The 23,582-nt window shown below is 37.5% G+C and overlaps 2 pseudogenes; both read right to left on the bottom strand.

Annotated features, from left to right (window-relative positions):
• Nucleotides 1-18,455: 18,455 nt before the first annotated feature.
• LOC149494516 (uncharacterized) lies at nt 18,456-22,025 on the bottom strand (annotated as a pseudogene).
• LOC149494515 (uncharacterized) lies at nt 21,760-22,749 on the bottom strand (annotated as a pseudogene).
• Between the last annotated feature and the right edge of the window lie 833 nt (nt 22,750-23,582).

Raw genomic sequence — 23,582 nt, 5'->3', positions numbered from 1 at the left:
AAGAAATAGGGGGATTGAAGAGAGAGCTTAGAGAGATTTAAACTTTGAACAATGGACTCATACTCTTTGCAAAAACCGCATTCTTTTTACAAGAGGAAATGATTTTTTATATGAAAAGATGATATTCTCTTTTGAAGTTAACGTTGAGATTATTGCTTTAATGAGCAATGAAGTTTCTGATGTTTTTTTTTTAAACTATCGAGGCAATGCATGGGTTGCAATTAAAAAGCCTGTCAGAACACATTTAATATTCACACATGCAAGGTTTGGAGATGAAAAGGTTCAGTTTAGAAAACAGTGTAACTTTATATCAAAAACAGCCAACTGTATCAGAAACAGCAGCTGTATTAAATCAGAAACTGCTTTTTAGATCAGAAAATACTTTTTGCAGAATTTCATTTAATAGCTACCAAGAATATTTACTCCAAAAATATTTTAGATGGAAAAACGTGAAGAGTAAAGATTTTGGCTATATCCTCTTAATAAATTTATTCAAAAACATTTTAAAACAATTTTGAGAGAGATAAAATAGATTTGTGCTTATAATATCATTTACTCTCTATCCTACAATAATTTCCTAAGACTTATTATAATACCAACCAACAGAAAATATCTTCATTAATCTTCATGGTCTTCAAATAAAAATCTTGGGATGTAGGAACTTTATTTCTTCAATAATTTTCAACAATAATTTCTGCATAAAATAATATTAGCACATAAAAGAATATTAAATTTATTTGTTTAGTATAATCATCAAAATCGCAAGATAAAATTGACCCTTGAGCCAACACTATTGAAAATGGTTTGATTAGTTGTGATGTGTAACACCCCTTCCCGGTCCACTCGTAAACCCGAATGAACCGAGTCGAGATGCTACAAACTGGTTGACTGTATGGTCTGACATGCTGAAAACATACTGTATATTGAATATAATAACATGCTGGTACTATTTACAAAAATAATGTAATTTATATTTACAAAACATGATACTAGTTTACAAAATGAAATGGGCCCAACTGAGTGCCCTGTACATGCCATAAAAAGGGTAGACAAAGATACATATTAAAATGAGTAGCTACCCTGAAGACTGAGTCTTCTACAGATGAACTGCAGCAGTTGTAAGCTGACTCTCTACGGTCCAAACTCAAAACTTGCGAGTTAAACAGGTAACTCGCTGAGCAAATAATGCTCAGTGGATATCTCAACAGATAAAGAAACAATTAAACACATACATATATAGAAAGAACCATGTAAACATATATGGCACATATAAGCTCACACATTATGATACTTTCATGATACCTTGATTATCTTTTGTACTGTTTATAATACTGTATAATTCATGAAATGTTATGTCAAGATATCTGTATGGCTCCATAAGGTTATAGTGAAACCGAAGTGATAAGAAAAACTGTATGAAACTGGATGAATACTGTATGCTTGGCTGCTATGGCCCATATAATCATATCCACTCAACGGCCTGTAGCCGGAGTACCAAACTGTATGAGGTGCAGATCTGCTATCCTATGTCGCGACATAGCCTTATCTACATGGTTTCTACCTAACCTCAATGGGGCATAATGTTGGTATAGCAATAATATAACACAACATCACATTAATAGTTCATAACTTCATAATTCATAATGTATATTTGATTTCACATCATTTGCATGCTTGAATGTTGTTTTGGTACATGTTCTAATGTTGTATTTGATGTTAAAATGATTGGAGGCATATAAGTGAAGCAAAGAAATACAATTGCATTGCAAAAGAAGTCCAAAAGTGCATGAAAACACAAGTCGCGAGCGCGTAGAATGCAAAATGAGAGACAGTGAGTTATCGGGCACAAGTCGCGAGCGCGTACTTGAAAGTCGCGAGCGCGTACTTGAAAGTCGCGAGCGCGAGAAGTGCCAAATGAGAGACAGTGAGTTCTCAGGCCAAACTCGCGAGCGCGCGATGAAGGTCGCGAGCGCTTACAGGCCAAAGGCCAAGTACGTGAGCGCGCACTTCACAGTCGCGAGCGCGAGATGTGCCAAATGAGAGTCAGAGAGTTTGCGAGCACAAGTCGCGAGCACGAGATGTGCCAAATGAGAGTCAGAGAGTTTCAGGTGAAAGTCGCGAGCGCGTAGTTCAAATTCGCGAGCGCGAGAAGGCAACGCGAACTCGTCATGCAATTCGCGCGCGCGCTTCCAGCCTGCACTCTCTGTACTCTTTTGGTCATATCTCTCAATATAAAACTCCAATTTGGATGATTCAAAAACCCATGTAAAGCTAACACATAGAGAAACAAATAACTCTTCTATGACACTTCCTAATTCCATCATTAAATGGGGTCAAAATCAAGATGAAGTTACTGGTAAAATTTCCAGCAAAACCTGTTTCAACATAAACTCAATATTCACTTCATTTATTCAATACTTCCCCTGTTTTCCCCTGTTTTCTCACCATTACCAGTCCTCCCACTCAACATGAAGCAATATTTGTCTCATAGCAACACACCACACAAATCTCATACAAAGAAAATGAAAAATAACAAGAGATATCAAACCTTCACTCCAAAAGCTTGAGCTCCTCTTTAGCTTCTTTTCTCTACACTCTTAGAACTCCCTTCACCTATAAATAAGAATTCTTATGAATTCTAAAATAATAGCACCAAATGATTCAATTATGAACTTCAAAAAGGTTTACTTACTTGGATAAAAGAGAAGTTGAAGTTAAGGCTTAACTACCATGAAAATTGAAAGTAAGGTGGAAGAGGAAAGGAAGAAGATGAAGATAAACATGAAAATGGGAAAGTGAAATGGTTATTACGGGTAGGCCATCAAAAATCAAAGGCTTTTATGGAAAACTTCCTAAATGGTACCTCAATTGTAAACAGGCTACAACTTAATACCCAAGCTCAATCTTTTAATGCAAATCACTCCTCACCTATATGCTTGATCTTTTTCTCTCACTCAAACAAGTCCACTTATAATCTCATTCTACCCCAACCGGGTTTGGTTCAACTCGACTCAACTCAACTACTCAACTCTATGCTAAGACTCGACTCGGAGTAGGATGTCACAATTAGTTGTGCCTTAGGCGAATCCCACATCGGCTGCGCACAAGGTGGAAGTCCTATACATAAAGGGTGGCAACCTTGAACTAGTGTGACGCGTTTTGGGCTGGCAGAGTGGAGGTTTCCCTGGCCCAGAAACAAAACCGTGAGGGTTCAGGCCAGGTTTGGCACCCAAAGCGGACAATATCACACTAGGGCTGGGCTGTTACAATTTGGTATCAGAGCCAAGCCTTGTCCCTCTGGCCGGTGGTGGGGCAAACCTCAGCGAGGACGCTGAGTCCCTAAGGGGGGGTGTATGTGACATCCCAGGTTTGGGGCACAACACCTTAGGCGAATCCCACATCGGCTACGCACAAGGTGGAAGTCCTATACATAAAGGGTGGCAACCTTGAACTAGTGTGACGCGTTTTGGGCTGGCAGAGCGGAGGTTTCCCTGGCCCAGAAACAAAACCATGAGGGTTCAGGCCAGGTTTGGCACCCAAAGCGGACAATATCACATTAGGGCTGGGCTGTTACATGATGTGCTTCATACATGCTTTGCTTATGTGGAATTGGAATAAAGTGGGTCACTGTTGGGTTTGTGAAGGCGGTCTATGATACTATAGGCCATGTATGGGGAGATAGGTGCCCCCGTGTGCATCTGATGAAATATGATATGGAAAACCACAGGGTGGCCTCCTGTTGGTATGGAAAAGAAAAGAGAGTATAAAAAAAAATGAGAGAGCTGGTCAAGTGAGGTTGAGACAGATCGACCATGTATGGGGATCAGTCCCTGGTGCACACGTGATGAGAGGGCGGTCCATGTGTGAGGATGACTCGTCAAGGATTTTGGTGTCACCACTAACGAATTTTCACATGATGTGATTGTGTGAAGGTGTTAATATTTGTGACTGTTGTTGTTATGTCATTTGTGTGATCGACTGCATGACCATATAACTAGTCGGATTACTAGATTGATTTATTTATGCATTTGAGTGATTGCGTGGGGTGAGAGGGTTAACTAACCTATTCACTAAGTTTAGGCGCTCATTCCTGCCTTAATATTTTTCCAGGTTACAAGTTTTCCAGTATCTCGTGATTTTTTGCCCCCCCCCCCCCGACATCTAGAGGAAATTTGAAAACGAAACCTTGAGTAATTTTGTTTAGTGTATTAAAGTAAAATTTTAAATTCTTAGATTGTTCCGCAATTACGATAGTTGTGTATAATAAATTTAAAAATTATTGATGTATTACTTATTGAAGTTTCTATTATTTAATATATTGATATGAGCTTAGAAAAATTTGGAAACTGATTTATTATTGAATATGATGATACGGGCCAAGCAAGCCCAAAACTTATAATATGTGAATGTTGATGATATTGTGCCTTAGGGCCATTTCTTTTGAACATAAAATTTATTTAGTATATTTTTGGGCTTACTATGGGCCTTGGTGGCTTTAAGTCTTCCCAAGTCTTAGTGTCGGTCCGGCCTAAGGTAATGGGTCGTGACACTAACTATACAAAATTATAGTATGTCAACAAATTTGAAGCAATGAATGTTCTATAAAAAATGTCCTTTATTATTTCAAATTTTCAGTTTTCAAATATGCTTTGATGATAACTTGACTGTTGCACGAACAAACAAGCAGTTGCAATTTTCATTAGTTTAGAATTTTTATTAATAAACTTAATTTGTTGACAATTTTTATTAATTCTTATTAATAAACTTAATATGCACAAACAAAGAAGCAGTTGCATTGGAAGCATTACCAAAGACTTTTTATTAATAAACTTAATTTTCTCCGAATTATGAATTAAATCAGATACATTGATTGAAGTTAGACTGCTAGAGAATTTCAATTACAGCTCCAATTTCCTAATTTCTTGCAATTTTTATTCTATTTTATCATTTTTATGCAAAATAAAAATCACTCATTGTAAACAACTAATGCAGGTATGAAATCAGATACTTTTTGATGCATTAGTTATAGCTGAATATTTTTAACCTTGATATGAAATCAAGAGGTTTTCTCTTTATTTCTTTTAGCCATGTGATAACTTTTATTTCTTTATTCACGAGATATACCCAACTTCAGTGAGAACAACAAACAACCGAACAAATAATAAAAACAAGCAATTACAAAGAAAATCTCATCTCAAGCAAATTAAAATTCATAAAAAAAAAAGGATCAGATTCATATTTAGGAATTTAGATTTTCAAAAGATGAAGAAAAAATTATAGAAAAATAGTTGAAACTTCAAGTTGGAGTGAGGGTGGCGGAGAAAGGAGAGGTTATGAGTGAGAGTGGCTGAGAGAGAATAGGTTCAACAGAGAGTGTGTAGCGTGTGTTTGCATTAGGTTTCAATAGATTCAGTATTAACTTTCTTTCTTCATAAAACGACGACGTTAAAAGTGTCGGTTAATTTGATTAACTCGGTCAAATTGGTTATTGGCCGAACCTTTAGCCGATAACCGACAATCAAAATTTTTTTGGTCAAAATTTTAACCAAACTTCTCTTCACCGAGCTGAGTTGGCCGAATTGGCCGAACCAATTGCACACCCCTACATAAAACATCCGAATTCTAATAATTTCCTATTATCAAGTTTAAAGATGATATCATCCTAAGATGAAAATTTTTATATATACCTGATGAGGTGTTCAGATTCATATCCGTTTTATGGTGCGCAGTAAATTTGACTAATCTCTGCTTTTCTTTAGAGACAAAGGGAATAGCCGGGAAAAGTTTACATTGTGGAGGATTGGACCCATACTTAAGTCATGGGAATCAACCACGCAACCCTAGAATGAAATTAAGATTAGTACCTAGAATAAAATAATAATAATAATAATAATAGTGGGTTTTATGTATAAATCTTAAATTTACTTAACCCAAAAACTAATTCAACATAAAACTTACCATTAAAATAAACTAAAACATCTTTCTCATTTCTTAATTTTCAAGACACCATATTTCAGTTCTCTTAATTGATTTTAGTACTATAATGAAATACGAAAAAAATTTTCACAAATTATCATTAATAGATTTGTAAATATAATTTGAATATCATCAAAGAATATTTGATAATTTCTTACTAGTAATTGTAGAAGGTATTAAATAAAATTCATAAGCTTGCAATGTAGATTGACGTACTAAATAAAGTGTGACTCCATCTTGATATACTTGGTTTTAATTAGGATTTTGCAAACAAAAGAAAGAGAGAAAAGAAGAAGAGAAGAGAGAGGAAAATCCAACTTTGGTTGATAGAGAATTTTAGAATGAATGTTTATAATGAATTAGAATTGATATTTATCTGATTTATTTGTTAATTTACTTTGACTCTCTACCTAACTAATTCAATTCAATTCCTGCCAAAAGCTTAACAAATTCTAATAGATTGTCAACTAACGACCTTCCATCTTTCTAAAAATCTCAAACTCATCATTTTACTAACTCTTTTCTTCAACGCCCCTACGATCATTGTCCTCAAGCATTAAAGGCTGGAAATGCAGACTAATACTGCTAGCAAACTCCCATATAGCGTAAGTCTAGGGTTGCATAAGGATAAGATGCTTAAATTTTTGGTATGGCAAGAAGTGGTGTAGGAGCAGAAACTGGGACATGTGTAGGTTTCAACAAGGAAACATGGAAGAGGCATATCATAGGAAAGTTTCTAGGTTTGTAATTGATAAGTGTTATTTTTATAGTATTTTTATTGCAATTTTGATTAAAATTTTTATTACTTTTAATTTATTTAAATTAGTTTTTATGTAATATTGATATGTTTTTATTTAAAAGATTCCTTGAAACACAACTCACTTGATTTTGAGGAAAAATACAGGGTTTTGCAAGAAAATGATAAAAATGAGGTAAAAATTCATTAAGCACGCCCATGCTACAGTAGCACGCTCGAGCTACAGTGCCCGTGCTGTCATTGCATAAGACTTTCAGAGGCGCGCACGCCCCAGCCCGTGCTACAGTGCACGCCCGTGCCAAGCAAGGAATCCTAAACTTAGTCAAACGTTGCCAACCAACTTCCACCAATTTATGGAGCTAATCTTGGACAACTTTCCTCACATGCAAACCAAGGTCCAATCTATGTACATGGGTAAGTCATGATTGAAGAAAATGGAGACCTAAAAGAGAGCTTTACAACTTAACAAAAGAAGACTTTGATCATTAACCCATGTGAAATCCTCTCTCAAAAAAAGTCTACATAAAGAAGAATAGAGTTCATCTCAAAGGGATCCCACGCGCATCTCACAACACATTATACTCCACTCTACATCTATTCTCCTTCTCTTAGTTTGTATATAGTTTCTCTTTTAGAAGTTAAGTATTCAAGAGTTGTGCAAAGTTTCAAGGAAGCCATCCAAGCAACTTATCACTAGTTCTTATTTCTAAACTCTTAATCTTGTTTATTTCTTTCATTTTCCTTATTGATTATGAAATATTTATCAAATATTGTTGAGTTTCATTTAAGTACTATGTGTAACTAAACTCTTATACTAGGGGGTTTGATGTAGCTTAATCTCTTTTCCAATTTATGCAATTAGATTTATTTTTCCTTATTCAAGTTATAATTTATTAATGAACTTAATGCTTCTAGGCAGAATTTTTCCCTAGATTGATTTATTTCAATTATCACTATCGGAAGAAGGATCTTTTGTAACATCTCTTCCTGGTCCACCCGTTAACCCGAATGAACCGAACCGAGACGCTACAAACTGGTTGACTTTATGTCTTGTCATGCTGATGTTGTTTACAATAATAATGTAATTTATATTTACAAGACATGATACTAGTGTCAAAATGAAATGGGCCCAACTATGTGCCCTGTACATGCCATAAAAAGGGTAGACAAAAGATACACATCCAAATGAGTAGCTACCCTGAAGACTGAGTCTTCTACAGATGAACTGCAGCAGTTGCAAGCTGACTCTCTACGGTCCAATCTCAAAACCTGCGAGTTAAACAGGTAACTCGCTGAGCAAATAAAGCTCAGTGGATATCTCATCATATAAAGAAACAATTAAGCACATACATAGATAGAAATAAGCATGTAAATGCATATGGATAATTAAACATATAAGCACATATAGCATGATCCTTTCCTTATACCTTGATTATCTTTCGTACTGTTTATAATACTGTATGATTCATGAAATGTTATGTCAAGATATCTGTATGGCTCCATAAGGTTATAGTGAAACCGAAGTGATAAGAAAAACTGTATGAAACTGGATGAATACTGTATGCTTGGCTGCTATGGCCCATATATAATCATATCCACTCAACGGCCTGTAGCCGGAGTATCAAACTGTATGGGGTGCAGATCTGCTATCCTATGTCGCGACATAGCCTTATCTAAGTGGTTTCTACCTAACCTCAATGGAGCCTAATGTTGGTATGTCAATAATATAACACAACATCATATTCATAGTTCATAACTTCATAAATCATAATGTTTATTTGATTTCATATCATTTGTATGCTTGCATGTTGTTTTGATACATGTTCTAATGTTGTATTTTTGTTATAAAATGATTGGAGGCATACAAGTTGAGCAAAGGAATCCAATTGCATAGAAAATAAAGTCCAAAAGTGCATGAAAACACAAGTCGCGAGCGCGCCTTGCAAAGTCGCGAGCGCGTAATGCACACCTGAAGGTCAGTGAGTTATCGGGCACAAGTCGCGAGCGCGCAGTGCAAAGTCGCGAGCGCGAGAAGTGCAAAATGAGAGTCAGTGAGTTTCAGGCACAAGTCGCGAGCTCTTCATGCAATTCGCGCGCGTGCGTCGCGTTTTCCAGCCTGCACAGTCTGTACTCTTTTGGTCATATCTCTCAATATACAACTCCGATTTGGATGATTCAAAAACCCATGTAAAGCTAACACATAGAGGAACAAATAACTCTTCTATAACACTCCCTAATTCCATCATTAAATAGGATCAAAATCAAGATGAAGTTACTGGTAAAATTTCCAGCAAAACCTGTTTCAGCATAAACTCACTATTTACTTCATTTATTCAACTCCTCCCCTGTTTTCTCACCATTACCAGTCCTCCCACTCAACATAAAGCAATATTGTCTCATTAGCAACACACCACACAAATTCTCATGCAAAGAAAATGGTAAATGAAAAGAGATATCAAACCTTTACTCCAAAAAGCTTGAGCTCTTCTTTAACTTCTTTTTTTCTACTACCTTTGAACTCCCTTCTCCTATACACATCAGAATTCTTATAACTTATCTACAATATAGCTCAATTAGAGGTTGAATAATATAAAGCTTCAAGAAATTCTACTTACTTGGAGAAAATTGAGGTTGCCTTAAACTACCATGAAAATGGATGGAGAAAGGAAGGAGATGAAGAAGATGAAGATAAGGATGAAAATGGGAAAGTGAAAATGATTATCACGGGTAGGCCATCAAGATATCAAGAAAAATGATGTGAAACTTACTAAATGGTACCTCAATTAGCAAAAGGCTATAACTTAATACCCAAGCTTGATCTTTTAATGCAAATAAATCCTAACCCTTATACTTTGATCTTTTTCTCTCAATCAAGTAAGTCCACTTATAACCCCATTCTACCCCAACCGGGTTTGGTTTGGCCCGACTCAACTCGACTCTATGAAATGACTCGACTCAGTGCTAAGACTCGACTCGGTAGGATGTCACAATTCTCCCCTCCTAAATAAAAACTTCGTCCCGAAGTTTACCTGTTGTGAACAATTGCGGATACTGTTGTCGCATGGTGTCTTCAGATTCCCAAGTTGCTTCTTCTGTCTTATGATTCCTCCAAAGAACTTTTACCAATGCTATTTTCTTGTTCCGTAATTCTTTAATTTCTCTAGCTAAGATCTGAACTGGTTCTTCTTCATAAGTGAGATCCGGCTGAATTTCAATCTCTTCTGCTGATAACACGTGTGATGGGTCTGATCGATACCTCCTTAACATTGATACGTGAAAGACATTATGAATTCGATCTAAGGTTGAAGGTAACGCTAGGCGATAGGCTAATGGTCCTACACTTTCAACAATCTCGTATGGACCAATGAACCTAGGGCTAAGCTTACCCTTTCGTCCAAACCTTAGGATCTTTTTCCATGGTGAAACTTTCAGAAATACCTTATCACCGACCGAGTACTCAATATCCTTTCTCTTTAAATCAGCATAAGACTTCTGTCGATCACTTGCTTCTTTCAGCCGTTTTCTGATGATTTCCACTTTCTCTTCTGTTTCTCTAACCAAATCTGGACCCAAAATCTTCTTCTCACTCAGTTCTGTCCAACACACAGGTGTCCTACATGGTCTACCATACAATGCTTCATATGGTGCCATCTTAATGCTCGATTGGTAGCTGTTGTTGTAGGCAAATTCCATGAGAGGTACATATCTGTCCCAACTGCCTTCAAATTCTATAACACATGATCTCATCATATCTTCCAGGATTTGAATTACTCTCTCTGATTGACCATCTGTTTGAGGATGAAATGCAGTACTGAAATGCAATTTCGTTCCTAATGCTTCCTGCAGTTTACCCCAAAATTTCGATGTAAACCTTGGATCACGATCAGAGATAATGGATGATGGAACTCCATGTAGTCGAACTATTTCACTAACATAAATTTTTGCTAACTTGTCCAGAGAATAGTCCATCCGAACTGGTAGAAAGTGTGCGGACTTAGTTAATCTGTCCACGATCACCCATACTGCATCATGCTTCCGCTGCGTCTGAGGTAATCCAGTAACAAAATCCATCGTGATCTGATCCCACTTCCATGTTGGCACTGTTATTGGATGAAGTAACCCAGCTGGCAGTTGATGTTCTGCTTTTACTTGTTGACATGTTAAACATCTTGTTACAACATTTCCGATATCTTTCTTCATGCCCGGCCACCAATAGCCTTTCTTCAAATCTTGATACATCTTGGTACTACCTGGATGCATTGTATATGGACTGTTATGAGCTTCATGCAGAATCTTTTGTCTAAGCTCCCCTATCTGTGGTACAACAACTCTGTCTTCATAGAATAAGACTCCACTGTTATCCAATCTGAATTTCCCACCATGATCTTCCTGTACTTGTTTCACCCATAGTGCTGTTTGTGCATCTTTCTTCTGTGCTTCTGCAACTTCCTGAACCCAAGATGGCTGTACTTGCATCTGTGCTAGAATAACTCCCTGCTGTTGCAACTCCATGCTAATTCTCATTGCTCTCAAAGCAAACAATGATTTCCGGCTAAGGGCATCAGCTACCACATTAGCTTTGCCTGGATGGTAATTAATGACATAATCATAATTAGCCAGAATTTGCATCCACTTCCGTTGTCTTGAATTCAAGTCCTTTTGTGTCGGTAAATACTTTAAACTCTGATGATCTGTATAAATGTAACACTTTTCACCGTACAGATAATGCCGCCATACTTTGAATGCTAGAACAATGGCTGCCAATTCTAAATCATGGGTTGGATAATTCAATTCATGTGGCTTCAATTGTCTGGAGACATACGCTACCACTTTCCTGTCTTGCATGAGTACACATCCTAACCCAATATGAGAGGCATCACTGTAAATCTCAAAGTCTTTACCTGACACTGGCTGAGCCAACACTGGTGCTTCAGTCAACTTTTTCTTCAAAGTGTCAAAACTCTGCTGACATCTATTATCCCATTGGAATACAACTGCTTTCTTCAATAATCTTGTTAAAGGTGATGCAATGATGGAGAATCCCTTTACGAACCTTCTGTAATAGCCGGCTAAACCCAGAAAACTTCGAACTTCTGTGACATTTCTGGGTGGTCTCCAATCAACAATAGCTTCAATCTTATGAGGATCCACTCTGATACCCTCCGATGACACCACATGTCCTAAGAAAGAAACTTCTTCCAGCCAAAACTCACACTTACTGAGCTTGGCATACAGCTGTTTATCCCTCAGTGTCTGAAGTACAATCCGCAAATGTTTATCATGTTCAACCCTGTCTCTGGAGTAGACCAAAATGTCATCTATAAACACCACCACAAACTGATCCAGATATGAATGAAACACGCGGTTCATGAGATCCATGAAAACCGCTGGTGCATTTGTGAGACCAAATGGCATTACTAAAAATTCATAGTGACCATATCGGGTCCTGAATGCAGTCTTAGAGATATCTTCTTCCTTTATCCGCAGCTGATGGTATCCTGACCTGAGATCGATCTTAGAAAACATACCTGCACCTTTTAGCTGATCAAACAAATCATCGATTCGAGGCAATGGATACTTATTCTTGATTGTCAGTTTGTTCAGTTGTCTATAGTCAATGCACAATCTAAGTGATCCATCTTTCTTCTTTACAAATAATACCGGTGCTCCCCAAGGTGATACACTGGGTCTGATAAAGCCTTTATCCAATAACTCCTGTAGTTGAATCTTTAACTCTTTTAGCTCTGCTGGTGCCATTCTGTAAGGTGCAATTGATACTGGTGCTGCTCCAGGACAGACATCTACGGTAAACTCCACTTCCCTCCTTGGTGGTAACCCTGGTAACTCTTCTGGAAATACATCTGGATAATCACACACTGTTGGTATGTCTTGCACTTCTGACTATTCTTTCTCTGCTTGTAATGCACATACCAAGAATGCTTCACAACCCTTCTGAATTAATCTCTTTGCTGCCATGGCTGATATCACATTACCCAGAAAATCTCGCCGCTTCCCGACTACTGTAATCTCTTCCCCTGCTGTTGTATATAATGTCACCCTTTTCTTTGCACAATCAACTATAGCCTGATGTCTGGATAGCCAATCCATACCCAGAATAACATCAAATTCTCTAAATGGCAACTCCATTAGATCTCCTGGAAACTCTTTCCCATGAATAACAATTGGACATCCTTCGACCACTGTATGAGTTTGTACTACATCTCCTAATGGATTAGTAACTAACATACCCTGACTCACATATGCAACTTCTAACCCTTTAACCCAAGGTTTAGGTACACTAATGTATGAATGAGATGAGCCAGGATCAATTAAAGCATAAACTGTATGATCACATAAAGAAATCTCACCAACTATTACATCTGGAGCTTCCTCATCTTCCCTGGTTCGCATCGCATAGATCCTGGCTGGACCTCTTGTATCAGGTTTGTCCACAGTCTCTGACTGCTGTCTCTGCCCTCCTGAGCTCTCACCTCTACCTCTGCCTGTTATGAATTGTATAGGAACTTTTGCCCTCTTCGGACAATCCTTCTTCTGATGGTCTGATGCTCCGTATGTCCAACATTTACCAGTCACCAACCAACAATCTCCACCATGCCGTTTGCCACAATGCTCACAAGGTGGAAAAGTATATCCGGCTGACTCTGCACCTCTACTGGTGCCTCTACCAGTTCCTCTGCCTGAACCTCGACTACCACCAGCAGAACTAGCCACAACTGATACCGCTGGCGCGTTAGCAACCCTAGCTGTGCCTTGGCTAAAGGAAGGTCTAGAACTAGCTGAACTACTAGCACCTCTGACTCTCTTGCTTTCTGACTGATATGCATTGGGTGCACTCTGAGTTTGGTCTCTCCTCTGCTGAGACCGCTGGCGTCTGGTACGCTGACTGGCCTAAATTCGCTCTATCTCCTGAGCTGCCTCTACCAAAGCTGAGAACTCTCTGAATCTGGAAGCTACCACTCCCATTTGAATCTCATCGTTCAGGCCTTCCTGAAACTTTTTACACCTTTCGGCCTCTGTAGTCACTATCCCCTTACCATACCTGCTGAGCCTGGTGAATTCTCTTTCATATTTGGCAACTGACATCCTGTTCTGCCTCAGGTATAAGAATTCTTTCCTTCTCGCATCTAGGTAAGCCTTTGTGATGAACTTTTTCTTGAATTCATCCAAGAAGAATTGCCATGTACGCTGCTCTGCTGATACCCGCTGCTGAACAGTAGTCCACCATGTATATGCCTCATCTATGAGCAATGATGTGGCACAAACCAACTTGTCCTCTGGTGTACACTGTAATTGTTCCAGAACTCTCGATGTCCCATCTAACCAATACTCAGCTCTTTCTGGACTATCATCCTTGTTAGCACTAAATTCTTTCGCCCCATATTTCCGAAGCTTCTCTAGTTGGGGCTTTCTTTCTCTTTCTACTACTATTGGTGCTTGAGGTATCACCCCTGCAATCTGTCGAAAAGTATCTGCAAGTTGCTTTAACAACACCTCTTGACCTGGTGCTATTGGAGCCTCACCCTCCACTGCTCTGGCTTGACCTGGTGCTACTGGAGCCTCACCCTCCACTGCTCTGGAGGCGTGTGACTCGCTCTCACCTTCCTGTGACATCCTCCTAAAAGAACAACAACTGCTTAGTTCATCAGGGTAGTCATGGCATGTACATTATACTGACTTATGCATGCAAGCCCGGGGAAACTAAACCTAGGGCTCTGATACCAAAATTTGTAACATCCCTTCCCGGTCCACCCGTTAACCCGAATGAACCGAACCGAGACGCTACAAACTGGTTGACTTTATGTCTTGTCATGCTGATGTTGTTTACAATAATAATGTAATTTATATTTACAAGACATGATACTAGTGTCAAAATGAAATGGGCCCAACTGTGTGCCCTGTACATGCCATAAAAAGGGTAGACAAAAGATACACATCCAAATGAGTAGCTACCCTGAAGACTGAGTCTTCTACAGATGAACTGCAGCAGTTGCAAGCTGATTCTCTACGGTCTAATCTCAAAACCTACGAGTTAAACAGGTAACTCGCTGAGCAAATAAAGCTCAGTGGATATCTCATCATATAAAGAAACAATTAAGCACATACATAGATAGAAATAAGCATGTAAATGCATATGGATAATTAAACATATAAGCACATATAGCATGATCCTTTCCTTATACCTTGATTATCTTTCGTACTGTTTATAATACTGTATGATTCATGAAATGTTATGTCAAGATATCTGTATGGCTCCATAAGGTTATAGTGAAACCGAAGTGATAAGAAAAACTGTATGAAACTGGATGAATACTGTATGCTTGGCTGCTATGGCCCATATATAATCATATCCACTCAACGGCCTGTAGCCGGAGTATCAAACTGTATGGGGTGCAGATCTGTTATCCTATGTCGCGACATAGCCTTATCTAAGTGGTTTCTACCTAACCTCAATGGAGCCTAATGTTGGTATGTCAATAATATAACACAACATCATATTCATAGTTCATAACTTCATAAATCATAATGTTTATTTGATTTCATATCATTTGTATGCTTGCATGTTGTTTTGATACATGTTCTAATGTTGTATTTTTGTTGTAAAATGATTGGAGGCATACAAGTTGAGCAAAGGAATCCAATTGCATAGAAAATAAAGTCCAAAAGTGCATGAAAACACAAGTCGCGAGCGCGCCTTGCAAAGTCGCGAGCGCGTAATGCACACCTGAAGGTCAGTGAGTTATCGGGCACAAGTCGCGAGCGCGAGAAGTGCAAAATGAGAGTCAGTGAGTTTCAGGCACAAGTCACGAGCTCTTCATGCAATTCGCGCGCGCGCGTCGCGTTTTCCAGCCTGCACAGTTTGTACTCTTTTGGTCATATCTCTCAATATACAACTCCGATTTGGATGATTCAAAAACCCATGTAAAGCTAACACATAGAGAAACAAATAACTCTTCTATAATACTCCCTAATTCCATCATTAATTGGGGTCAAAATCAAGATGAAGTTACTGGTAAAATTTCCAGCAAAACCTGTTTCAGCATAAACTCACTATTTACTTCATTTATTCAACTCCTCCCCTGTTTTCTCACCATTACCAGTCCTCCCACTCAACATAAAGCAATATTGTCTCATTAGCAACACACAACACAAATTATCATGCAAAGAAAATGGTAAATGAAAAGAGATATCAAACCTTTACTCCAAAAAGCTTGAGCTCTTCTTTAACTTCTTTTTTTCTACTACCTTTGAACTCCCTTCTCCTATACACATCAGAATTCTTATAACTTATCTACAATATAGCTCAATTAGAGGTTGAATAATATAAAGCTTCAAGAAATTCTACTTACTTGGAGAAAATTGAGGTTGCCTTAAACTACCATGAAAATGGATGGAGAAAGGAAGGAGATGAAGAAGATGAAGATAAGGATGAAAATGGGAAAGTGAAAATGATTATCACGGGTAGGCCATCAAGATATCAAGAAAAATGATGTGAAACTTACTAAATGGTACCTCAATTAGCAAAAGGCTATAACTTAATACCCAAGCTTGATCTTTTAATGCAAATAAATCCTAACCCTTATACTTTGATATTTTTCTCTCAATCAAGTAAGTCCACTTATAACCCCATTCTACCCCAACCGGGTTTGGTTTGGCCCGATCAACTCCACTCTATGAAATGACTCGACTCAGTGCTAAGACTCGACTCGGTAGGATGTCACATCTTTGATATGAAAAGGTTAATAAAATACATGAGAATAATAACTTGATGCAGAAGCTCTATGGTTTGACTCATGGGGTTTTTTTATGATTTATCAACCTTAAATTGTAAATTCATAAACAACTACATAACTTAATGATTTAATTCATATTTGATTATGCTATTGGAAGATAGGTAACTAAATGGAATTAAAATAGCTAGCAATATATCGGAAGAGCTTGTTAGTGAATTCAGAATTGTTTTCCCTACTTGAATAATTAAATTGATCAATGAACTAATGAAATAAATTGGATAGAGTTAAGTGAAATCAAAACCCCTAGTAGTTTTACTTCCTTAATTTCTTTAATCAATAATTGCTTGCTTAACTTCTTATTTTTACTTGTTGAATTTAATTTCTATAAACAAATTTCATCATTTATCGTTTAAATAATAACAAGATAACATAATTTTGGTACTTGGATTACAATCCTCGTGGGAACGATATCTTACTCATCATATATTACTTGTAGCGATTCGTACACTTGCGAATTAAGCTGTCAGTAATTGTAATAGCAAAGGCTCTAGTAAAAGGAACTATAGATAAAGCATCTGCAACATGGTTTTCCTGTCCTTTTTTATTTTAGATCTCGTAGTCAAAGGACATGAATTTTATTCTAATAAGTATTTTACTTTTATGATCAGTCTTGGAAGGATAGTATCTAGTGGCAAATAGGATAGTTAAAAGTTTTTTTTCATAAGTGGAAAAGGTTTAATTTTTAGAGGAAAGTTCTTATAAGGTGACCATTTTACATCAAGATAATTATTATTCCTTCGCAAGAAGCATTAATTTTAATTACAAAAGTTTGAATAAAAATCAAGAAGATACAGAACTAGTGCTTGCACCATTGCTTGCTTTAATGCATGCAAGGTTTATCTACAATAGAAAAGACTAATGCAGTCTCTGATTCTTCTAATAATTTATTTATCAAAGGAATAGGCAACTTATCTTTGATAATGGTGTTATTGAAAGCTCTATAATCAATACACATCCTTCATGTATGGTCTTGTTTCTTCACCCAAACATTTAGTCTTGCATATGGGCTAATGTTGTTTCTAATAACCCTATAATTTAATATGCTTTTAATCATATCTTCCATCGGAGCCTTTTGTTCAAAGGCATGCCAGTAAGGCCTGATGATAATTAGTTGAGAGCTAGATTTAAGAAGTATTCTATAGTCATGTTGTCTTTAAGGGTTAGCCCTTTAGGCCCTTGAGATATGTCTTCAAATTCTTAGTGTTAAAATGGGTATTTGAATGGTCAAATATTAAACGAGTAATTATAATCGGGTTTTAGATGGATTTGGGTAATAGAAGTGAATTTTTTAAATGAGTTCAGATAATAAAAGTGAATTTTTAAACGGTTTGGCTACCTTATTGATAATCAAGTTTGGATTCGTAGTGCATTTTAAGCGAATACCTAACTCATTGTCAACCCTAGTGCCTACATGTCAAATGTGAACAAAACTAAGAAACAATAAGGCTGCAAGTTTTGCCTTTCATTAATAATAAAACGATTTATATATAAGAATTTCAGCTTACCTAATCTCCTTGTACAAGATAAGTTTTTAAACTTATGGAACAAGAATAATCTCCTAAAAGATAAAGTATCAAGATTTTACAATAAGAAAGTATCTACAGAAGGGAAAAGAAAAGAAAACAAAATCATGAAAATCATAGCCACAGAATCGTGAAGATCATCCAATATCTTCCAATACCCGCTCAAGTTGGAGCATGAAGATCATGAATGCCCAACTTGGAAAGAAGAAAATCAAATTGATCCTTACCCAAGGCCTTTGTAAAAATATAAGCAGGTTGCTTAGAAGTATGCACATACGTTGTCTAAGTGGGTCCATTTTGTATTTCATCACGTATAAAGTGACAATCAACTTCAATGAGTTTCGTGTGCTCGTGATAAACTGGATTAGCTGCGATATGCAATGCAGCCTAATTGTCACAGTAAAGATGCATAGGTCCAGAGTGCTTAACGCCAAGAAAAGCTAACAACCCTTTCAACCATTTGAGTTCACAAGCCGTGGTCGTCATAGATCTATTCTTGACTTCAGCGGAAGAGCGAGATACAATCTGTTGTTTTTTAGTTTTCCATGAAACATGAGAATTTCCCTAGAGAATAAAATAGTCAGTCAAAAATCGTTGAGTCAAAGGGCAACCTACCCAATCAGAGTCACAATAAGCATATAATTTCATATCACAATTGACATGCAAGAGAACTCCTTGGCCTGAGTTTCCTTTCAAATAGCACACAACTCTCAAAGCTGCTTCCCAATGGTCTTTCTTGGGTTACTGCATAAACTATGCAAGAACATGCACACATTAAGATAGTTTTGGTCGCGTGAGAGTCAAATAAATAAGTTTCCCCATTAAATGCTTATATTGTGTAGGATCATCAACATCAAGTCCCTTCGTAAGCACCAACTTGTGATTTTGTTCAAGAGGAGTCTTAGTCGGCTTAGCTCCGATGAACCAGCTTCAGTAATGATATCTAACACGTATTTGCATTGACACAAGAAAATATCATCAGAATTTCATGCCACCTCTATTCCTAAGAAATATTTTAACAAATCTTTCACATGAAAACAACGGTTTAAATAATCCTTAAATTTTTTTACTGCTAAGCTATCATTACCAGAAATAATGAGGTCATCAATATAGATAAGGATATTCAACTGAACATGTCCATTTCGAAAAGTAAACAAAGAATAATCTGAATATGATTGTTTAAAACCATAAGTTTTCAAGGATGTTACAAATTTGGCAAACCAACACCGTGGTGCTTGTCTTAAATCATATAGAGATTTTCAAAGACTGCATACCTTTCCGAAAGTTTGAGAAACAAAACCAGGTAGCATTTTCATATAAACTTTCTCATTTAAGTCACCATGTAAGAATGTATTTTGTACATCCATTTGACGTAATTCCCAATTCTTTTCGACCGCAACAGCAAGAAAGGTGCACACAGTAACCATCTTTGCTGCAGGTCCAAATGTCTCATGGTAGTCAATACCTTCAACTTGATTGTTTCCAAGTATTACCAATCGCACCTTGCATCATTCAATGCTTTTGTCTGAGTTGTATTTAATTTTATACACCCACTTGCTTCCGATTGCTTTCTTTCTAGGAGGTTAGTCTTCTACTGTCCATGTACCATTTTCCTCTAAAGCATGTATCTCCTTTCTCATTTCTTCTCTCCAAATTTCATAGTTAACAGCCTCAGCGTATATGAGAGGCTCACAACCTACAGTAACATTTGCCAAAAACAACCGATGTTGCAAAGAAAAATTATTATAATTCAAATAATGTGTTATAAGATAAGCAATACCTGAGGAATTTGAATAGATTGATGAACATGTCGAGGGGCTTACTTGAATGGTATTAGTCACATAATCCTTCAAACGAATAGAAGGTTGCTTAACCCTTTGCCCTCTACCACGTTGCTTTTCAACAATATTATTTCCTTTTTTACTATCATCCCTTCTATTCTCAATATCAAGTCCTCCATCAACAGCAATTATTTTGTCAACACCATGACTTACCTCATTCTCTCCACCTGTGTTTCTGAATTCTCTACAACACCATTCTCAACCATAGAATTATTTTTAACTACCTCAACAGCTGCAATATTATCATTGGCATATGGAAATTCTGTCTCCACAAATACTACATCCCTAGAAATGAAATACTGACAAGTTTCTAAGTCATAATTTTCATCCTTTCTTCTTGAATGGATATCCTACAAAAATACACTTTCAACTCCTACTAGCAAATTTATCTTTATCTTTGTTCAAATTATGTGCATAACAAAGACATCCAAAAGTCCGAATGTGTCTATAGGAGGGTACTTGCCCAAAAAGAATTTCATATGGTGTTTTACCATTTAATAGCATAGAAGGTGTTCTATTAATCAAATATCCAGCTGTAAGAATACATTCACCCTAAAACTCAATAGGTAGATGTGCTTGAAAATGCAATGCTCTTACCACATTAAGAAAATGACGATGCTTTCTTTCTACATGTCCATTCTATTGAAGCGTCCCTATACATTGTAACAGCCCAGCCCATGGTAGATATTGTCCGCTTTGGGTGCCAAACCTGGCCTGAACCCTCACGGTTTTGTTTTTGGGCCAGGGAAAACCTCCGCTCTGCCAGCCCAAAACGCGTCTACCATGTTCAAGGTTGCCACCCTTTATGTATAGGACTTCCACCTTGTGCGTAGCCGATGTGGGATTCGCCTAAGGTGTTGTGCCCCAAACCTGGGATGTCACATACACCCCCCCTTAGGGACTCAGCGTCCTCGCTGAGGTTTGCCCCACCACCGGCCAGAGGGACAAGGCTTGGCTCTGATACCAAATTGTAACAGCCCAGCCCATGGTAGATATTGTCCGCTTTGGGTGCCAAACCTGGCCTGAACCCTCACGGTTTTGTTTTTGGGCCAGGGAAAACCTCCGCTCTGCCAGCCCAAAACGCGTCTACCATGTTCAAGGTTGCCACCCTTTATGTATAGGACTTCCACCTTGTGCGTAGCCGATGTGGGATTCGCCTAAGGTGTTGTGCCCCAAACCTGGGATGTCACATACATGATGTTTGATGCAAAATTCCATGTTCATTAAAGTATTCTTTCAAACATAAGAATTCACTTCCATTGTCACTTTCAATGATTTTCACAGCTTTATTAAATTGTCTTTGAATCATTATAATGAACCTTTTAAGAACACAAGCAACCTCATTTTTCCTATTCAATAAATAAATCCACACAGTACGAGAACAATCATCAACAATAGTCAAAAATAAATTACATCACAAGAAGCTGGAACTCTATAAGGTCCCCATAAATCACAATGTATTAAATTAAAACATTCTTTAGCTTTATTTTCACTAGAAAAGGACACCTCTCTAGTCTGTTTAGCTCTAAAACAAGCATCACAAGCCTTATTATTATTTCTATTAGAACCACTAAATTTAGAAATCAACTCTATCACCTTAGAAGAAGGATGACCCATTCTCCTATGCAAAAGCTCGAAAGACGAAATACCATTAATCTTGCAAGCATGCATCGAAGCTACTCCTTTGAGAAAATAAAGCCCCTGAAGACGTTCACTACTCCAATCAGCTTCCTCGAATTTAGGTCCTGTATAGGACAAATTTTTTTAGTGATTAGAATTATGTAATTTGAGCATCAAGAAATTGCGATACAGAAATTAAACTGCATTTTAAATTAGGCACAAAAAGAACATGTTGCAACTTCAATCCTCCTCCAAGATACACGGTCCCCTCTTTTACTGCCATGACCTCCTCTCCATTTGGTAATTCTACTGGACATGGTTTAATGTCACATACTTCTCTTAAAGATGAAAATGTTCCGATAATTGGATGAGAAGCTCCTGAGTCAATAATCCAAGACAAAAGCTTTTATTGACCTGTCAACCTCTCATTAGTACCGTTTTTGTGTGAGCTCAACATGCCAAGCAATGTCGCCCATTTGGTAATTCTACTAGACATGGTTTAATGTCACGTACTTCTCTTAAAGATGAAAATGTTCCGATCATATGATGGGAAGCTTCTGTGTCAATAATCCAAGACAAAAGCTTTTATTTACCTGCCAACCTCTCATTAGTACCGTTTTTGTGTGAACTCAACATGCCAAACAACGTTGCCCATTGCTCTTCATTTAGCCCACTAAGTGCTTTTCTATCTGAATCAAAAACAATACAATGCCCATTATTTGTTCCAGAAGCTTGAGCAGCATTGGCCCGAGCAATTCCCTTATCATGTCCTCCATTGTTCACACGTCTGCGCCCACCACCACGTCTAGATGTGGTTGTGCGCGCTCTGTTACCCCACCATTCCGGATACCCAATCAACTGAAAGCAACCATCAGCATCATGTCCCTCTTTTTTGCAATTAGAACAAATAGTTGTTTTATCCTTTCCATCCCCCCCTAAATTTCGACTGCCAATTTGGATAACAAAACTCATAGGATGACCTCTTTCTTCTTTCATCCATGTCATAGTCCGCACTCGTTCTTGCTGGACAATCATGGTATAAACTCGATTTAGGTTCGGCAAGGGTTTAGTGCTCAAAATATTGGAACATACTGCTCCATACCCTTATTCATCCAAGCCCATCAAAAATTGATGGACTCTCTCTTCTTCACGCTTTCTTTCTAATTTAAGAGTGAGGTTGCATTTGTATCCGAAGCAGTTACACACTGGTATTTTATCATAATTATTCAATTCATCCCAAATTGTTTTGAGTCCACCATAATAAGTTACTATGGCCTGCCTATCTTCCTTGCAATTCACTAGATCTGATCTCAGTTGTTGCACTCTTAGACCATTCCTAATGGAGAATCGTTGCTCAATATCCTCCCATAACTCAGTGACATTCTCCACGTGAGATATGATTGAACGAAGAGTAGGCTCAATTGCGTTAAACAACCAAGAAACAAGCATGGAGTTAATAGTCCACCAATCTTCAAGTTCAAGCGCATCATTCGCTGGTTGTTTGACAGTTCCATCAATGAAGCCATATTTCTTTTTGGCTCGTAATGCAGTTCGCATAGCACATGCCCGTTCATCGTGGTTTTCGCCTTTTAACTGAACTTGGGTAATTATATTACCCAGGTTGTCATTTGAATTCAGTATATAAGGATTTGAAGTTTTCTTGTCTACACCAGGACTCTCCTCTTCTTTTTTTTTGTATCAACCATGGCTCTGATACCATGAACAAAACTGAGAAAAAATAACGCTGAAAGTTCTACGCTTTATTAACAATAAAATGATTTATATATAAGGATTACAGCTCAAATAATTTCTTTGTACAAGGTAAATTCCTAAACTTATGGAATAAGAATAATCTCCTAAAAGATGAAGTATCAAGATTTTACAATAGGAAAGTATCTACGAAAGGGAAAAGAAAAGGAAAACAAAATCATGAAAATCATAGCCATAGAATCGTGAAGATCGTCCCATATCTTCCAATAAAATGTCATTTTAGGTTGAAATTATAGTAACTCGCATAGTTCGAGGCATTGGCGGAACTAAGCAAGGGCTAGGG

The sequence above is a fragment of the Jatropha curcas genome, chromosome 7, assembly GCF_041381405.1.
Source record: "Jatropha curcas cultivar XTBG-Jc1 chromosome 7, XTBG_Jcur_1.0, whole genome shotgun sequence".
NCBI lineage: Eukaryota > Viridiplantae > Streptophyta > Magnoliopsida > Malpighiales > Euphorbiaceae > Jatropha > Jatropha curcas.
This window is presented reverse-complemented; position numbering and strand designations above follow the sequence as displayed.